Genomic DNA, 19,712 nt, shown 5'->3' with positions numbered 1-19,712 from the left:
AAGTATAACGTGATAAGAAATATAACAGCAGCAATCGCTAAGCAATCTGTAATATTTGGCGAAACGACAGGCAACCATGATGATAATTATGAAACAAATGAAGTAGACATGCCTACAGTATCCAGAAACTAGTGTGCCTCATGGTGGGAAATCTACAGATCACGAAGCTAATAGGCAAGGTTTTATCATGTTGACTACGCTTTCAGGAGTTATCTGATGCAAATTCAGCTCTAGCATATTTACTATCTAGCATCCCGCCCTAAAGCCCTGATCGATTCAAATTGACCAGTAAATAATTACCTACTACTGGAACTGACATATGAACTACTGCTACTCCTAGCAGTTTTAATAATGATAATATTAATAATAATAGTAAGAGTAAATTTATCGTCAAGAAAGAAAAAGAGACAAGCCTAACTCAGCATGATTAAAATCAGATCTCCACTGTCATACTGTAACGTATCAAGGGTAAAGACCAAATAAAATGGAATATATGGACAGCTCACGCCTTCTTCAGCTACTAGATGTCTCCAATGTATTGTAGTGTCAAGAAATGGTGTGTTCACCACAACCGTTCTTATTTAGATTATAAAAGCACAAAGCAAAAGAATTATAAAAGCCAAAACATCTTATTATACAACGTCCAGGCTTGTATGTGTTTTCTCACAAAATGTAGTCCTCAAAATAATGAAATATAATATTTTAAAATATGCAGACCATATATTTGATGGTCAATGGCTTGTGAAAATCAGCATAAATATTGTTGTTGTTGTTATAGGGTTTAACGCCATTTTTCAGCACAAGATAGGCTATACATGGCGGCCAGTATTAATGGTGGAGGAAGAACCGGGAAAACCCCGGAAAGAACCACCGACCCACAAGAAGCTACCGGCAAGCTTTCTCACGTATCTACATTTGACGAGCCCGAGACTCGAACCCACGCAGACAGAGGTGAGATGGCAGTGATCAGTGACGGACAGCGCTTTAGACCACTCGGCAGCATAAATATTCAATTTATCATAGTTCGCATAACCTCTAACTCAAATAATCCCATTTTCCAAACTAATCTTGCATAGAAAAGTAAGTTAATAGTTTTCCAAATTTGTTCATTTTGACGCACCGAAGTGTTAATGATGTTGTGCATCCAGTCAAAGTTCGGAACCATACCCAGGTTTGCGTTATAGAGTTCAATGCTAAATAAGTTAGATGCACAGTCTGGAACCGGATGCAAATAGTGTGTCGCCTTTGTTGGCTGAGGCACAGTTTGTCCTTTACAGCAACGTGGACATAGAATACAATTTATTTTGCTATATGTTCACTACATTTGTTTCTCAATACTGACCTTTCCACTGTGTGACAATCAATACAATCATATGTTAATTTAAGATACCGTCAAAGATGATATCACGGTGAAGTTCTTGTCAAAGGTTGACCTGCATTTGTTTGAGAGGCTGGACTGTCAACAGAGCAGCATGTAAATAGAACACATATTTCACTTCAGGACCATCACCAAAGCCTTATAACACACTAGTCACTGTCGCCAAAATACAAAGAGAAAACCACACCTAGAACTCATATTCTTCAGAATAAACAATTACCTTTAAATCCCTACAAGAAATGCATATATATAACTCTTCTATCCCCACCAAAATAAGAGGAAAAAATGTACTGAAAATAGACGAAAACTGCTAGAACTACAATGGTGGGTACTGAACTCGAAGTACTAATTGTGACCTGATTCCAAATAGTCTGGGACCGAATGTCAATAGTGTGTCGAGTAGGTTAAATGCGACAATGTGTGTCGTTTTGTATTTCTATCATAACTAATTTTAGAAAGCCCTGTTAAGGTTTTGTTATGTCGATCAATTCCAGATAAAGCGTTATTGAACGCACCAACCAAGATAGTGTTATCGCTAGTATTGTTATGCAAATATGTGTTTGATCTCATTAAAAGGTATACCTTACTCGCACAAGATTTGGAGCATAAATATTGATTAAATCAACCACTCTTCATCAAGATCTATTTTAAATGTAAAATTCTACCCTTATGAAACATTTCATGTGCCACTTGATTTTTCACCTCTCTCACTACTAAAACATCAACACCAGCCCTCCTAATGACGGCATTGCTATCAAATATGTCACCATTACAAATCTCATTTTCTCTGATACATTCAGTAAACTCATCATCCCAAAAGGCTTCTTGCAATAATAAAATATGGCCTCTTATTTTTTAGAAATATTTCTAAAACAGACTTTCGCTTATTCAAATCTAGCATGCCGTTTACAATTAGAGATACAATATATAAGGCCATTATAATGATTAGTGTGTTTAAAGTATTAAATTATGTCGCATGTTTTATCATTTCCATGAATACTAGAAATTATTTAATGGATTTGAGACGCATGCTATTCGTTTTCAGTCTAGGTACTGTATTAAACCGTCTTCTCCAACTGTGTATGACTTTGAAAGTGTCTATATCAGTACTGTTATTTCCATTTCCGTTTACCTGAAAACTCTGAACATCGTTTGCCTTTCAACAGCGACTTCAACTACCATCCTACTGTCATCACTTCCTGGATCCGTCACCGATCTATCACTAACAGTACGCCTGTTGTTTCGTTCTTCCTCCGATTCTATTTCTTGTTCGGTCTTATCGACTCTGCTTCCCACAGTTTCCTCCCCTCTTTCTTCACTATAATTATCCTGTATTTAATTCTCAACGTCTTCTTCATCATCTTCGGCAAGCTGTAACTCCAATGATTGTTCCTCCCTCTTAGCATCACCAATCTGCGGATTCACTTCCACAATGTCCTCTCTGTAACATGTACATGTTTGGGCTTCCTTGTGGCATTTGTCGCATATCCTTCATTGACACATAAAGAAAACCTTCCACAACTGTCAAATCTTTGCCGTTTGCTATTCATAGCTACATGGCTCTTCTCCCCACACTTATAGCACACAAAATCCAGTCACCTTTTCATAAGCTGGCTCGGATCTAGACATCGAGAACACACCTTTACTTTATTACTGTGCAATACCCCAAAATATGTTTATTATTTATTTTCATGTTTGCCTAAAGTTCTAACTGATAGCTTTCTATATTAGGTTTAAGGTAAACTTATGAATTACTCCTCGTGCTCACTGCTATAACGAAGATAAGACACATACCAAAGTGTGCTTCAGCTGATTGTGGATCTTTCACTTCACCTTCTAGATCTCAAATATAACGTATATTGAATCATGATTTTGGTAACATAAAGTTTTGATATTGAATTGTTAAACTTTTAAAAAATAATAGCACAGACTTTATTTCGTTACTCCAGATAAGAAATGAAAGAGAAGGAGAAAAAATAAAGGTAAATAAAGAAATAGAGAGGAAAATAGTAACGAAAATGAAAACTATTTGCCACAGGGGGGATCGAACCCACGACCTTCGCGTTATTAGCACGACGCTCTAACCAACTGAGCTATGCGGCCACTTGCTAATCAAAATCCTCCTACACAATCTAGAAATACAGATGGAGTACATACTTTCACACAATGAATGATTAGCAAAAGGAACCACACAATTAGGGTACGTAAAAGCATTGCCAACGTGTATGTTAATAGTATAAAATATATGGAAATAATGTAAAATGCATAACTCCCATATTATAACAAATATTGGTCTTTTCATAATTGCCGAATGTGCTAACGTTAACACATTGCGTGTTGTTTTAAGTAAAGTCATAAATTACTCCTCGAGCTTTTGGAGAGAACGAAGATAAGACACATACCAAGGTGGCTCTTGGTTAGTCGTGGATGTCTCACTTCCACTTGCAGGTCTCATATATATCTTAGATGGTCCTCTGAATCAGGTTTTGGGTAGCAGACTAACGCAGCTTTTAGAATTGAATAATATAGTTTTACGAGATAACTAGGTACAGATTTTGTGCCTTTACAAATGGAAATTGAAATTTGTGCTGCAGAATAGAAATGAAAGAGACGTATGAGAAAATAAAATAAGTATGGCCAAAGGGGCGATCGAAGCCACGAACTTCGCATGGTCAACGTGTGTGTTATCATTATAAAAATCTATTGAACCAATGTAAAATGCATAATTCGGAAATTATAAAAGAAAACATATCTTACTATCCTCTTGGACACTTCAATATACAGTTTGACAATATGATTTCAGCAAAAATTGTTGAGGTTAAACAGTTGCTATGCTCTATACTGATTTCTATGAATGTGCATTCTTATTACCAACTGATTGGGAAATGAACATTGGCAGTATAGTAAGTTAAAATAACAATTTACCAAAGTTCATCAAGTTCATTTTTACTTAGGACACACTCGTCTATAAAGTATAACGTGATAAGAAATATAACAGCAGCAATCGCTAAGCAATCTGTAATATTTGGCGAAACGACAGGCAACCATGATGATAATTATGAAACAAATGAAGTAGACATGCCTACAGTATCCAGAAACTAGTGTGCCTCATGGTGGGAAATCTACAGATCACGAAGCTAATAGGCAAGGTTTTATCATGTTGACTACGCTTTCAGGAGTTATCTGATGCAAATTCAGCTCTAGCATATTTACTATCTAGCATCCCGCCCTAAAGCCCTGATCGATTCAAATTGACCAGTAAATAATTACCTACTACTGGAACTGACATATGAACTACTGCTACTCCTAGCAGTTTTAATAATGATAATATTAATAATAATAGTAAGAGTAAATTTATCGTCAAGAAAGAAAAAGAGACAAGCCTAACTCAGCATGATTAAAATCAGATCTCCACTGTCATACTGTAACGTATCAAGGGTAAAGACCAAATAAAATGGAATATATGGACAGCTCACGCCTTCTTCAGCTACTAGATGTCTCCAATGTATTGTAGTGTCAAGAAATGGTGTGTTCACCACAACCGTTCTTATTTAGATTATAAAAGCACAAAGCAAAAGAATTATAAAAGCCAAAACATCTTATTATACAACGTCCAGGCTTGTATGTGTTTTCTCACAAAATGTAGTCCTCAAAATAATGAAATATAATATTTTAAAATATGCAGACCATATATTTGATGGTCAATGGCTTGTGAAAATCAGCATAAATATTGTTGTTGTTGTTATAGGGTTTAACGCCATTTTTCAGCACAAGATAGGCTATACATGGCGGCCAGTATTAATGGTGGAGGAAGAACCGGGAAAACCCCGGAAAGAACCACCGACCCACAAGAAGCTACCGGCAAGCTTTCTCACGTATCTACATTTGACGAGCCCGAGACTCGAACCCACGCAGACAGAGGTGAGATGGCAGTGATCAGTGACGGACAGCGCTTTAGACCACTCGGCAGCATAAATATTCAATTTATCATAGTTCGCATAACCTCTAACTCAAATAATCCCATTTTCCAAACTAATCTTGCATAGAAAAGTAAGTTAATAGTTTTCCAAATTTGTTCATTTTGACGCACCGAAGTGTTAATGATGTTGTGCATCCAGTCAAAGTTCGGAACCATACCCAGGTTTGCGTTATAGAGTTCAATGCTAAATAAGTTAGATGCACAGTCTGGAACCGGATGCAAATAGTGTGTCGCCTTTGTTGGCTGAGGCACAGTTTGTCCTTTACAGCAACGTGGACATAGAATACAATTTATTTTGCTATATGTTCACTACATTTGTTTCTCAATACTGACCTTTCCACTGTGTGACAATCAATACAATCATATGTTAATTTAAGATACCGTCAAAGATGATATCACGGTGAAGTTCTTGTCAAAGGTTGACCTGCATTTGTTTGAGAGGCTGGACTGTCAACAGAGCAGCATGTAAATAGAACACATATTTCACTTCAGGACCATCACCAAAGCCTTATAACACACTAGTCACTGTCGCCAAAATACAAAGAGAAAACCACACCTAGAACTCATATTCTTCAGAATAAACAATTACCTTTAAATCCCTACAAGAAATGCATATATATAACTCTTCTATCCCCACCAAAATAAGAGGAAAAAATGTACTGAAAATAGACGAAAACTGCTAGAACTACAATGGTGGGTACTGAACTCGAAGTACTAATTGTGACCTGATTCCAAATAGTCTGGGACCGAATGTCAATAGTGTGTCGAGTAGGTTAAATGCGACAATGTGTGTCGTTTTGTATTTCTATCATAACTAATTTTAGAAAGCCCTGTTAAGGTTTTGTTATGTCGATCAATTCCAGATAAAGCGTTATTGAACGCACCAACCAAGATAGTGTTATCGCTAGTATTGTTATGCAAATATGTGTTTGATCTCATTAAAAGGTATACCTTACTCGCACAAGATTTGGAGCATAAATATTGATTAAATCAACCACTCTTCATCAAGATCTATTTTAAATGTAAAATTCTACCCTTATGAAACATTTCATGTGCCACTTGATTTTTCACCTCTCTCACTACTAAAACATCAACACCAGCCCTCCTAATGACGGCATTGCTATCAAATATGTCACCATTACAAATCTCATTTTCTCTGATACATTCAGTAAACTCATCATCCCAAAAGGCTTCTTGCAATAATAAAATATGGCCTCTTATTTTTTTAGAAATATTTCTAAAACAGACTTTCGCTTATTCAAATCTAGCATGCCGTTTACAATTAGAGATACAATATATAAGGCCATTATAATGATTAGTGTGTTTAAAGTATTAAATTATGTCGCATGTTTTATCATTTCCATGAATACTAGAAATTATTTAATGGATTTGAGACGCATGCTATTCGTTTTCAGTCTAGGTACTGTATTAAACCGTCTTCTCCAACTGTGTATGACTTTGAAAGTGTCTATATCAGTACTGTTATTTCCATTTCCGTTTACCTGAAAACTCTGAACATCGTTTGCCTTTCAACAGCGACTTCAACTACCATCCTACTGTCATCACTTCCTGGATCCGTCACCGATCTATCACTAACAGTACGCCTGTTGTTTCGTTCTTCCTCCGATTCTATTTCTTGTTCGGTCTTATCGACTCTGCTTCCCACAGTTTCCTCCCCTCTTTCTTCACTATAATTATCCTGTATTTAATTCTCAACGTCTTCTTCATCATCTTCGGCAAGCTGTAACTCCAATGATTGTTCCTCCCTCTTAGCATCACCAATCTGCGGATTCACTTCCACAATGTCCTCTCTGTAACATGTACATGTTTGGGCTTCCTTGTGGCATTTGTCGCATATCCTTCATTGACACATAAAGAAAACCTTCCACAACTGTCAAATCTTTGCCGTTTGCTATTCATAGCTACATGGCTCTTCTCCCCACACTTATAGCACACAAAATCCAGTCACCTTTCCATAAGCTGGCTCGGATCTAGACATCGAGAACACACCTTTACTTTATTACTGTGCAATACCCCAAAATATGTTTATTATTTATTTTCATGTTTGCCTAAAGTTCTAACTGATAGCTTTCTATATTAGGTTTAAGGTAAACTTATGAATTACTCCTCGTGCTCACTGCTATAACGAAGATAAGACACATACCAAAGTGTGCTTCAGCTGATTGTGGATCTTTCACTTCACCTTCTAGATCTCAAATATAACGTATATTAAATCATGATTTTGGTAACATAAAGTTTTAATATTGAATTGTTAAACTTTTAAAAAATAATAGCACAGACTTTATTTCGTTACTCCAGATAAGAAATGAAAGAGAAGGAGAAAAAATAAAGGTAAATAAAGAAATAGAGAGGAAAATAGTAACGAAAATGAAAACTATTGGCCACAGGGGGGATCGAACCCACGACCTTCGCGTTATTAGCACGACGCTCTAACCAACTGAGCTATGCGGCCACTTGCTAATCAAAATCCTCCTACACAATCTAGAAATACAGATGGAGTACATACTTTCACACAATGAATGATTAGCAAAAGGAACCACACAATTAGGGTACGTAAAAGCATTGCCAACGTGTATGTCAATAGTATAAAATATATGGAAATAATGTAAAATGCATAACTCCCATATTATAACAAATATTGGTCTTTTCATAATTGCCGAATGTGCTAACGTTAACACATTGCGTGTTGTTTTAAGTAAAGTCATAAATTACTCCTCGAGCTTTTGGAGAGAACGAAGATAAGACACATACCAAGGTGGCTCTTGGTTAGTCGTGGATGTCTCACTTCCACTTGCAGGTCTCATATATATCTTAGATGGTCCTCTGAATCAGGTTTTGGGTAGCAGACTAACGCAGCTTTTAGAATTGAATAATATAGTTTTACGAGATAACTAGGTACAGATTTTGTGCCTTTACAAATGGAAATTGAAATTTGTGCTGCAGAATAGAAATGAAAGAGACGTATGAGAAAATAAAATAAGTATGGCCAAAGGGGCGATCGAAGCCACGAACTTCGCATGGTCAACGTGTGTGTTATCATTATAAAAATCTATTGAACCAATGTAAAATGCATAATTCGGAAATTATAAAAGAAAACATATCTTACTATCCTCTTGGACACTTCAATATACAGTTTGACAATATGATTTCAGCAAAAATTGTTGAGGTTAAACAGTTGCTATGCTCTATACTGATTTCTATGAATGTGCATTCTTATTACCAACTGATTGGGAAATGAAAATTGGCAGTATAGTAAGTTAAAATAATAATTTACCAAAGTTCATCAAGTTCATTTTTACTTAGGACACACTCGTCTATAAAGTATAACGTGATAAGAAATATAACAGCAGCAATCGCTAAGCAATCTGTAATATTTGGCGAAACGACAGGCAACCATGATGATAATTATGAAACAAATGAAGTAGACATGCCTACAGTATCCAGAAACTAGTGTGCCTCATGGTGGGAAATCTACAGATCACGAAGCTAATAGGCAAGGTTTTATCATGTTGACTACGCTTTCAGGAGTTATCTGATGCAAATTCAGCTCTAGCATATTTACTATCTAGCATCCCGCCCTAAAGCCCTGATCGATTCAAATTGACCAGTAAATAATTACCTACTACTGGAACTGACATATGAACTACTGCTACTCCTAGCAGTTTTAATAATGATAATATTAATAATAATAGTAAGAGTAAATTTATCGTCAAGAAAGAAAAAGAGACAAGCCTAACTCAGCATGATTAAAATCAGATCTCCACTGTCATACTGTAACGTATCAAGGGTAAAGACCAAATAAAATGGAATATATGGACAGCTCACGCCTTCTTCAGCTACTAGATGTCTCCAATGTATTGTAGTGTCAAGAAATGGTGTGTTCACCACAACCGTTCTTATTTAGATTATAAAAGCACAAAGCAAAAGAATTATAAAAGCCAAAACATCTTATTATACAACGTCCAGGCTTGTATGTGTTTTCTCACAAAATGTAGTCCTCAAAATAATGAAATATAATATTTTAAAATATGCAGACCATATATTTGATGGTCAATGGCTTGTGAAAATCAGCATAAATATTGTTGTTGTTGTTATAGGGTTTAACGCCATTTTTCAGCACAAGAGAGGCTATACATGGCGGCCAGTATTAATGGTGGAGGAAGAACCGGGAAAACCCCGGAAAGAACCACCGACCCACAAGAAGCTACCGGCAAGCTTTCTCACGTATCTACATTTGACGAGCCCGAGACTCGAACCCACGCAGACAGAGGTGAGATGGCAGTGATCAGTGACGGACAGCGCTTTAGACCACTCGGCAGCATAAATATTCAATTTATCATAGTTCGCATAACTTCTAACTCAAATAATCCCATTTTCCAAACTAATCTTGCATAGAAAAGTAAGTTAATAGTTTTCCAAATTTGTTCATTTTGACGCACCGAAGTGTTAATGATGTTGTGCATCCAGTCAAAGTTCGGAACCATACCCAGGTTTGCGTTATAGAGTTCAATGCTAAATAAGTTAGATGCACAGTCTGGAACCGGATGCAAATAGTGTGTCGCCTTTGTTGGCTGAGGCACAGTTTGTCCTTTACAGCAACGTGGACATAGAATACAATTTATTTTGCTATATGTTCACTACATTTGTTTCTCAATACTGACCTTTCCACTGTGTGACAATCAATACAATCATATGTTAATTTACGATACCGTCAAAGATGATATCACGGTGAAGTTCTTGTCAAAGGTTGACCTGCATTTGTTTGAGAGGCTGGACTGTCAACAGAGCAGCATGTAAATAGAACACATATTTCACTTCAGGACCATCACCAAAGCCTTATAACACACTAGTCACTGTCGCCAAAATACAAAGAGAAAACCACACCTAGAACTCATATTCTTCAGAATAAACAATTACCTTTAAATCCCTACAAGAAATGCATATATATAACTCTTCTATCCCCACCAAAATAAGAGGAAAAAATGTACTGAAAATAGACGAAAACTGCTAGAACTACAATGGTGGGTACTGAACTCGAAGTACTAATTGTGACCTGATTCCAAATAGTCTGGGACCGAATGTCAATAGTGTGTCGAGTAGGTTAAATGCGACAATGTGTGTCGTTTTGCATTTCTATCATAACTAATTTTAGAAAGCCCTGTTAAGGTTTTGTTATGTCGATCAATTCCAGATAAAGCGTTATTGAACGCACCAACCAAGATAGTGTTATCGCTGGTATTGTTATGCAAATATGTGTTTGATCTCATTAAAAGGTATACCTTACTCGCACAAGATTTGGAGCATAAATATTGATTAAATCAACCACTCTTCATCAAGATCTATTTTAAATGTAAAATTCTACCCTTATGAAACATTTCATGTGCCACTTGATTTTTCACCTCTCTCACTACTAAAACATCAACACCAGCCCTCCTAATGACGGCATTGCTATCAAATATGTCACCATTACAAATCTCATTTTCTCTGATACATTCAGTAAACTCATCATCCCAAAAGGCTTCTTGCAATAATAAAATATGGCCTCTTATTTTTTAGAAATATTTCTAAAACAGACTTTCGCTTATTCAAATCTAGCATGCCGTTTACAATTAGAGATACAATATATAAGGCCATTATAATGATTAGTGTGTTTAAAGTATTAAATTATGTCGCATGTTTTATCATTTCCATGAATACTAGAAATTATTTAATGGATTTGAGACGCATGCTATTCGTTTTCAGTCTAGGTACTGTATTAAACCGTCTTCTCCAACTGTGTATGACTTTGAAAGTGTCTATATCAGTACTGTTATTTCCATTTCCGTTTACCTGAAAACTCTGAACATCGTTTGCCTTTCAACAGCGACTTCAACTACCATCCTACTGTCATCACTTCCTGGATCCGTCACCGATCTATCACTAACAGTACGCCTGTTGTTTCGTTCTTCCTCCGATTCTATTTCTTGTTCGGTCTTATCGACTCTGCTTCCCACAGTTTCCTCCCCTCTTTCTTCACTATAATTATCCTGTATTTAATTCTCAACGTCTTCTTCATCATCTTCGGCAAGCTGTAACTCCAATGATTGTTCCTCCCTCTTAGCATCACCAATCTGCGGATTCACTTCCACAATGTCCTCTCTGTAACATGTACATGTTTGGGCTTCCTTGTGGCATTTGTCGCATATCCTTCATTGACACATAAAGAAAACCTTCCACAACTGTCAAATCTTTGCCGTTTGCTATTCATAGCTACATGGCTCTTCTCCCCACACTTATAGCACACAAAATCCAGTCACCTTTTCATAAGCTGGCTCGGATCTAGACATCGAGAACACACCTTTACTTTATTACTGTGCAATACCCCAAAATATGTTTATTATTTATTTTCATGTTTGCCTAAAGTTCTAACTGATAGCTTTCTATATTAGGTTTAAGGTAAACTTATGAATTACTCCTCGTGCTCACTGCTATAACGAAGATAAGACACATACCAAAGTGTGCTTCAGCTGATTGTGGATCTTTCACTTCACCTTCTAGATCTCAAATATAACGTATATTGAATCATGATTTTGGTAACATAAAGTTTTGATATTGAATTGTTAAACTTTTAAAAAGTAATAGCACAGACTTTATTTCGTTACTCCAGATAAGAAATGAAAGAGAAGGAGAAAAAATAAAGGTAAATAAAGAAATAGAGAGGAAAATAGTAACGAAAATGAAAACTATTGGCCACAGGGGGGATCGAACCCACGACCTTCGCGTTATTAGCACGACGCTCTAACCAACTGAGCTATGCGGCCACTTGCTAATCAAAATCCTCCTACACAATCTAGAAATACAGATGGAGTACATACTTTCACACAATGAATGATTAGCAAAAGGAACCACACAATTAGGGTACGTAAAAGCATTGCCAACGTGTATGTCAATAGTATAAAATATATGGAAATAATGTAAAATGCATAACTCCCATATTATAACAAATATTGGTCTTTTCATAATTGCCGAATGTGCTAACGTTAACACATTGCGTGTTGTTTTAAGTAAAGTCATAAATTACTCCTCGAGCTTTTGGAGAGAACGAAGATAAGACACATACCAAGGTGGCTCTTGGTTAGTCGTGGATGTCTCACTTCCACTTGCAGGTCTCATATATATCTTAGATGGTCCTCTGAATCAGGTTTTGGGTAGCAGACTAACGCAGCTTTTAGAATTGAATAATATAGTTTTACGAGATAACTAGGTACAGATTTTGTGCCTTTACAAATGGAAATTGAAATTTGTGCTGCAGAATAGAAATGAAAGAGACGTATGAGAAAATAAAATAAGTATGGCCAAAGGGGCGATCGAAGCCACGAACTTCGCATGGTCAACGTGTGTGTTATCATTATAAAAATCTATTGAACCAATGTAAAATGCATAATTCGGAAATTATAAAAGAAAACATATCTTACTATCCTCTTGGACACTTCAATATACAGTTTGACAATATGATTTCAGCAAAAATTGTTGAGGTTAAACAGTTGCTATGCTCTATACTGATTTTTATGAATGTGCATTCTTATTACCAACTGATTGGGAAATGAACATTGGCAGTATAGTAAGTTAAAATAATAATTTACCAAAGTTCATCAAGTTCATTTTTACTTAGGACACACTCGTCTATAAAGTATAACGTGATAAGAAATATAACAGCAGCAATCGCTAAGCAATCTGTAATATTTGGCGAAACGACAGGCAACCATGATGATAATTATGAAACAAATGAAGTAGACATGCCTACAGTATCCAGAAACTAGTGTGCCTCATGGTGGGAAATCTACAGATCACGAAGCTAATAGGCAAGGTTTTATCATGTTGACTACGCTTTCAGGAGTTATCTGATGCAAATTCAGCTCTAGCATATTTACTATCTAGCATCCCGCCCTAAAGCCCTGATCGATTCAAATTGACCAGTAAATAATTACCTACTACTGGAACTGACATATGAACTACTGCTACTCCTAGCAGTTTTAATAATGATAATATTAATAATAATAGTAAGAGTAAATTTATCGTCAAGAAAGAAAAAGAGACAAGCCTAACTCAGCATGATTAAAATCAGATCTCCACTGTCATACTGTAACGTATCAAGGGTAAAGACCAAATAAAATGGAATATATGGACAGCTCACGCCTTCTTCAGCTACTAGATGTCTCCAATGTATTGTAGTGTCAAGAAATGGTGTGTTCACCACAACCGTTCTTATTTAGATTATAAAAGCACAAAGCAAAAGAATTATAAAAGCCAAAACATCTTATTATACAACGTCCAGGCTTGTATGTGTTTTCTCACAAAATGTAGTCCTCAAAATAATGAAATATAATATTTTAAAATATGCAGACCATATATTTGATGGTCAATGGCTTGTGAAAATCAGCATAAATATTGTTGTTGTTGTTATAGGGTTTAGCGCCATTTTTCAGCACAAGAGAGGCTATACATGGCGGCCAGTATTAATGGTGGAGGAAGAACCGGGAAAACCCCGGAAAGAACCACCGACCCACAAGAAGCTACCGGCAAGCTTTCTCACGTATCTACATTTGACGAGCCCGAGACTCGAACCCACGCAGACAGAGGTGAGATGGCAGTGATCAGTGACGGACAGCGCTTTAGACCACTCGGCAGCATAAATATTCAATTTATCATAGTTCGCATAACTTCTAACTCAAATAATCCCATTTTCCAAACTAATCTTGCATAGAAAAGTAAGTTAATAGTTTTCCAAATTTGTTCATTTTGACGCACCGAAGTGTTAATGATGTTGTGCATCCAGTCAAAGTTCGGAACCATACCCAGGTTTGCGTTATAGAGTTCAATGCTAAATAAGTTAGATGCACAGTCTGGAACCGGATGCAAATAGTGTGTCGCCTTTGTTGGCTGAGGCACAGTTTGTCCTTTACAGCAACGTGGACATAGAATACAATTTATTTTGCTATATGTTCACTACATTTGTTTCTCAATACTGACCTTTCCACTGTGTGACAATCAATACAATCATATGTTAATTTAAGATACCGTCAAAGATGATATCACGGTGAAGTTCTTGTCAAAGGTTGACCTGCATTTGTTTGAGAGGCTGGACTGTCAACAGAGCAGCATGTAAATAGAACACATATTTCACTTCAGGACCATCACCAAAGCCTTATAACACACTAGTCACTGTCGCCAAAATACAAAGAGAAAACCACACCTAGAACTCATATTCTTCAGAATAAACAATTACCTTTAAATCCCTACAAGAAATGCATATATATAACTCTTCTATCCCCACCAAAATAAGAGGAAAAAATGTACTGAAAATAGACGAAAACTGCTAGAACTACAATGGTGGGTACTGAACTCGAAGTACTAATTGTGACCTGATTCCAAATAGTCTGGGACCGAATGTCAATAGTGTGTCGAGTAGGTTAAATGCGACAATGTGTGTCGTTTTGTATTTCTATCATAACTAATTTTAGAAAGCCCTGTTAAGGTTTTGTTATGTCGATCAATTCCAGATAAAGCGTTATTGAACGCACCAACCAAGATAGTGTTATCGCTAGTATTGTTATGCAAATATGTGTTTGATCTCATTAAAAGGTATACCTTACTCGCACAAGATTTGGAGCATAAATATTGATTAAATCAACCACTCTTCATCAAGATCTATTTTAAATGTAAAATTCTACCCTTATGAAACATTTCATGTGCCACTTGATTTTTCACCTCTCTCACTACTAAAACATCAACACCAGCCCTCCTAATGACGGCATTGCTATCAAATATGTCACCATTACAAATCTCATTTTCTCTGATACATTCAGTAAACTCATCATCCCAAAAGGCTTCTTGCAATAATAAAATATGGCCTCTTATTTTTTAGAAATATTTCTAAAACAGACTTTCGCTTATTCAAATCTAGCATGCCGTTTACAATTAGAGATACAATATATAAGGCCATTATAATGATTAGTGTGTTTAAAGTATTAAATTATGTCGCATGTTTTATCATTTCCATGAATACTAGAAATTATTTAATGGATTTGAGACGCATGCTATTCGTTTTCAGTCTAGGTACTGTATTAAACCGTCTTCTCCAACTGTGTATGACTTTGAAAGTGTCTATATCAGTACTGTTATTTCCATTTCCGTTTACCTGAAAACTCTGAACATCGTTTGCCTTTCAACAGCGACTTCAACTACCATCCTACTGTCATCACTTCCTGGATCCGTCACCGATCTATCACTAACAGTACGCCTGTTGTTTCGTTCTTCCTCCGATTCTATTTCTTGTTCGGTCTTATCGACTCTGCTTCCCACAGTTTCCTCCCCTCTTTCTTCACTATAATTATCCTGTATTTAATTCTCAACGTCTTCTTCATCATCTTCGGCAAGCTGTAACTCCAATGATTGTTCCTCCCTCTTAGCATCACCAATCTGCGGATTCACTTCCACAATGTCCTCTCTGTAACATGTACATGTTTGGGCTTCCTTGTGGCATTTGTCGCATATCCTTCATTGACACATAAAGAAAACCTTCCACAACTGTCAAATCTTTGCCGTTTGCTATTCATAGCTACATGGCTCTTCTCCCCACACTTATAGCACACAAAATCCAGTCACCTTTTCATAAGCTGGCTCGGATCTAGACATCGAGAACACACCTTTACTTTATTACTGTGCAATACCCCAAAATATGTTTATTATTTATTTTCATGTTTGCCTAAAGTTCTAACTGATAGCTTTCTATATTAGGTTTAAGGTAAACTTATGAATTACTCCTCGTGCTCACTGCTATAACGAAGATAAGACACATACCAAAGTGTGCTTCAGCTGATTGTGGATCTTTCACTTCACCTTCTAGATCTCAAATATAACGTATATTGAATCATGATTTTGGTAACATAAAGTTTTGATATTGAATTGTTAAACATTTAAAAAATAATAGCACAGACTTTATTTCGTTACTCCAGATAAGAAATGAAAGAGAAGGAGAAAAAATAAAGGTAAATAAAGAAATAGAGAGGAAAATAGTAACGAAAATGAAAACTATTGGCCACAGGGGGGATCGGACCCACGACCTTCGCGTTATTAGCACGACGCTCTTTTTTTTTTTTTTCTTTCTTTATTTAAAAAACGCTTTGTACAGTATATAAGTTAAAAGTATACAGTCAGTATGTACATAGTAATTTGTAATGCTATATTACAAAATAATGGTTCTACAATAGTATTTTGTAATGCTATATTACAAAACAATGATTCTACAATATTATTTTGTTAAGCTATATTACAGAACAATGATTCTAAAATTTTATTTTGTAATCCTATAGTACAAAACAATGATTCTACAATGTAATAAACAGTTTATCCTCTTCTATTCTCATTAAAGGATTATCTTTTACAAAATACTTCGTAATCAAAGTCTGATTTTTGTCTTTGTAATGTTGATACGCATATAATATATATTTTCTAGTCAAATATTGGAACAATCTTTCGATGTCCATTTGTTTCCCGAATAACGACATAATGTTTCTTCTTTTGTAAATGCACAATCGAGCAATGCTCAGAATGTAGTTCAAAAAATAACTATTTACTGATTTTGTTTCTTTGTTATATCCTATCATGAGCATTTGTTCAAAAGAAGTGCTATTGAGAACACCAACTCTACAATTTTTAAAAAGAATCTCAACTATATATACAATATAATTCTTAAAAGAGCTTAATTCAGGACATTTCAAAAACATGTGAAATAAATCCTCTGTTTCCAACTGGCACACTGGACATAAGTCATTATCAATTTTGCCATAGTATTTTAGTCTCTCTTTTGTAAATATTCGATTGTGCATTATTCTGTAATCCAAATCTATACAATCTGGGGTCTTGAAAGGTAGGTGTATCAATTTCCAGCATTTATGCTTTTCCAAACTAAATATCTTACTCCAAAAGGAGACAGAAGCTGGTTCTTGAATAAAAAAAACGTACATAAAAGCTTGTAAAATAGTTGTGTTGTACATAAACAGAGGTCATATAATTTTGTATCAACTCTGAGAAACATATTATTTCTCCCATTGGTTACAGTGGGTTTTGACTCTGTTGCAACAATATTTCTCCAGCCTAATGGTATACTTTCTATTATGCAATTATAGTCTTTTTTTATCTTATCTGTTTTGATCTCAGAATTTGATTTGTATATCATTTCTTGAATAGCTCTATAAGGTAGTATTCCAGGTACAAATTCATATGTAATATCCTGAACACGAACAATTCCTGCTTCTATAAATTCTGCGAAAAACAACGTTTTACCAGCACATGTAATATTAGGATTTAAAAAGAGAGGTTGTTCAAAAACATTCCTCACATCAATATTTGTATCGATATTATTTCTAAGTTTTTCCCATGCATGAAACATTTCTCTGTAAAATATAGGTAGGGTATTCAATTGTTGCTTATTTAAAGACATGAGAAACAACTCTTTGGTCAACCTCATGTTCAGGACAGTAGATAAAAAGTGATCAAAGGTAGTTTTCCACATAGCATGGCAATTCACATCAAAGTATCTTTTTAAAAATTTTAGTCTGAATGCATACATTTTCATCTTTATATCAGTTAACTGTAGTCCGCCATTTCGCTTATCACCAATTATTGTATAATAGTGAACCAAATGGGACTTTCCTGACCAGATAAATCTGAGAAATAATTGCTTCAATTCATCAGCAATCATATCAGGAAGAGGCTGAACTGACACTATGTACAATACTCTAGAAACTAATAAGTTATTAACAACTGTTACTTTTCCTTGTATTGTCAAAAATCTCTGTGACCACAGTTGCAATAAGTTTTTAATTTTAGACAATCTATCATTCCAGTTCAGTTGCTCACATAACTTTGCACATTTTCCCACATAAGCTCCCAAAATTAAGATGACTTGATCACACATTTGAATTTGTAATTGTTTGCAATAATCATCAGTAAGTTTACCAGATCCAATACACAGAAGTTCTGTCTTTTCCTTGTTCACCTTTGCACCAGATCCTTTACAATACAAGTCAAGTACATTAAAAGATTGATTAATGGATTGTGTGTCCGCTAATGTCAAGGTTGTATCATCTGCATGTTGAAAAACTTTACTTGTATTACTAGACAGTGGGAGTGGAATACCTTTGATAGTGGAATTTGCTTTGATAGCGAGTCCTAAGGGTTCTGCTGCTAATACATATAACATTGCTGATATAGGACAACCTTGTCTGACTGAATTTTTAATTAAAAAGGGTTTCGTTAGATGACCATTGCATTTAACACTACTTTTAATTTCATTATAAAATATCTTTATCCACTGAATAAAATTGTCACCAAAACCGAACTTTCGTAAAACAGAAATCAGATATGAGTGGCAAACTCTGTCAAACGCTTTTTCTTGATCAATTTTTAAGATATATCCCTCAAGATTGTCTCTCTCAACCATATCTATAATATCTCTTACAGTGACTATAGTATCAGCAATATCTCTCCCAACTATACAACATGTCTGAGTTTGAGAAATAATTTTGGGTAATACCATTTTTAAACGTGTAGTCAAAATCCTTGCCAAAATTTTATAATCTACATTAAGTAAACTGATAGGACGCCAATTTTGCAATCTTCTATTATCCCCCTTATTTTTATAAATAAGTGATATAACCCCAAATCTCATTGATCTCGACATAATATTGTCATTCTTAACACTCTGAAAGATGTGCAACAGAATATCATATATACAATCATAAAATTTACAATACCACTCTACTGTCAATCCGTCCGGGCCGGGGCTTTTATTTTTAGCCATCCCTTTTATAGCTGTATGTATTTCATCAACTGTTATTATGGCATCACACATATCTTTATCCTCATCAGATACAGAACAGTTTACAAAATTTAAAAGTGAATCAGTACAATTATCATCAACAGTTACCGAAGAATATAAATGACTATAAAACTGATGTATTTCATCTAAGATCCCGCTTGTATTTGAAATAATTACACCATCATCATCAATCAATTCATTGATTACATTTTTGTTGTGTCGATATTTCTCAAGATTTAGAAAGTATTTAGTATTTCTATCGCTTTCAATTGCCCATTTCGCCTTAGATCTCAAAATAGCACCCCGACAAAAATCAGTTTCATAGTCACTTAGCTGATGTTTTAGTTCTTCATATTTGTTAATGTCATATGCTTCTTTATTTGCGACTTTTTCTGAAAATGATTTTAATTTATTTTGCAATGTAAAGTATTCTTGTAATCTTTCCTTATTTCTTCTTGTACAGTATACTTGGG

At 35.4% G+C, this 19,712-nt stretch overlaps 3 non-coding genes across 3 annotated transcripts; all 3 read right to left on the bottom strand.

Annotated features, from left to right (window-relative positions):
• Positions 1-3,407: 3,407 nt before the first annotated feature.
• Positions 3,408-3,481, bottom strand: Trnai-aau (transfer RNA isoleucine (anticodon AAU)). The gene has a single exon. It is a non-coding gene; the product is annotated as a tRNA-Ile (tRNA).
• Positions 3,482-7,756: 4,275 nt separating this feature from the next.
• Trnai-aau (transfer RNA isoleucine (anticodon AAU)) lies at positions 7,757-7,830 on the bottom strand. Its single transcript has one exon. It is a non-coding gene; the product is annotated as a tRNA-Ile (tRNA).
• Positions 7,831-12,104: 4,274 nt separating this feature from the next.
• On the bottom strand, positions 12,105-12,178 carry Trnai-aau (transfer RNA isoleucine (anticodon AAU)). Its single transcript has one exon. It is a non-coding gene; the product is annotated as a tRNA-Ile (tRNA).
• Between the last annotated feature and the right edge of the window lie 7,534 nt (positions 12,179-19,712).

This window comes from Sinohyriopsis cumingii, chromosome 14 (assembly GCF_028554795.1).
Source record: "Sinohyriopsis cumingii isolate HCF-2022 chromosome 14, ASM2855479v2, whole genome shotgun sequence".
Taxonomy (NCBI): Eukaryota; Metazoa; Mollusca; class Bivalvia; order Unionida; family Unionidae; genus Sinohyriopsis; species Sinohyriopsis cumingii.
This window is presented reverse-complemented; position numbering and strand designations above follow the sequence as displayed.